Source organism: Myotis brandtii, unplaced genomic scaffold (genome assembly GCF_000412655.1).
Source record: "Myotis brandtii unplaced genomic scaffold, ASM41265v1 scaffold835, whole genome shotgun sequence".
Classification (NCBI taxonomy): Eukaryota; Metazoa; Chordata; class Mammalia; order Chiroptera; family Vespertilionidae; genus Myotis; species Myotis brandtii.
This window is the reverse complement of record NW_005371389.1, coordinates 363,503-365,020: the sequence shown is the minus strand read 5'-3', so window position 1 is coordinate 365,020 and position 1,518 is coordinate 363,503.

Here is a 1,518-nt window from a genome sequence, read left to right as displayed (position 1 = left end):
ATGATAGAGAATCATGGATCGGCTGCCTCCTGCACACCTCCCACTGGGGATTGAGCCTACAACCTGGGAATGTGCCCTTGCCCAGAATTGAACTCAGGACCCTGCAGTCTGCAGGCTGATGCTCTATCCACTCAGCAAAACCAGCCAGGACACCACCAGTTTTAGAACATTATATTGCTTCTAGAAGAAACCCCATGCCACCTTCCCCATCTAGCTGCCTGCCTGCCCCACCCAGCCATCAGCACACTGCTGTTTCAGACATTTCATGGGAATGGGACCATACACAATGGGCGTTTTGTGACCGGCTGCCTCACTTGGATGTATACCTTGAAGTGGCAGGTTGCAGGGTCCTATGTGACTGATTAATCATTTGAGGAGTGGCCGCACCATTTCCATTCCGACAGCGGTGTGTGAGGGCTTGAATTTGTCCACATCCTCACCACCAATTGCTATCATGTAATTTTGGTTCTAGCCTCCAAGGTGACCTCAGGGTCCCACCGAAGCATTGCTCTCTAGAGCCAGTGATGGCGAACTTATGACATGCGTGTCAAAGGTGACATGCGAACTCATTTTTTTTGGTTGATTTTTCTTTGTTAAATGACATTTAAATATATAAAATAAATATCAAAAATCGCCGAAGCATTGCTCTCTAGAGCAACAATCTATGCTTCTCAATTCAGTTTTAAAAGTGGATGTTGTTTAAAATGTCTGCACAAACATGCCTATTGGTAAGTTTTTGCTGCTCAAGATCTGCTGTGACACAGCTTGCAAGGGCTAAGTCTGCCCCAGGCCAACCTCACCCCCCCGGCTGCCTGGTCCTGTCTGGTACCTGGGGAGGGCACCAGCCAACCCTCTGCAGGGCTGTTCACAGACTGCGTTGGGCTTTGGGAGCCGAGGGAGGAAGAGTGAGGTTCAGGAGCAGCTTTGGGGCCGTGCCTGTCGCAGTGACTGTGCTGCTCCCTACAGGCTGAGGTGAACGGTATGTGGGGGGCACCTTCTCTGAATGAAGCCATGGGAGCCCAGGAGCTCCTGGGTGCCCGTCTGCAGGCTCCACTGTGCCCACTGTCCTGGCTTCTACGCTGCCTGGCAAAGGTCCGATCAGCAAAAATGAAAACTTTAAAGAGGTGATGTGGGCTCCACCTCAGAGTGGCTCAGACATGGTTCACAGTCCCACGTGGGACTGCAGACACCAGTGGGTGTGGGCAGCGGCCACGTGGGCCCAGCATGGCCCTCTGGCAGAGCCCGAGTGCAGGGAGCAGCTGGAACTTCATTGGGAGAGAAAGTTCGTGGGCTGAAGGCTCCCTCTTCAAACACTGATCACTGGTCACAGTCTGGCCCCCAACTCCCATCCACAGGGCCCTCCTCACAGAGTAAAGGGCGCCAGTTGAGGCCTCTTCCTGGCCATCCCCATGGACCTGTCGGCTCTCCTGAGTCTGTGGGGGCAGATTGTGGGGGCCCCCTGCTGGGCAGCGCAGCCACAGCTGCAGCCCTGAGGCCAGGCTCTGGGCTATAAGCTGG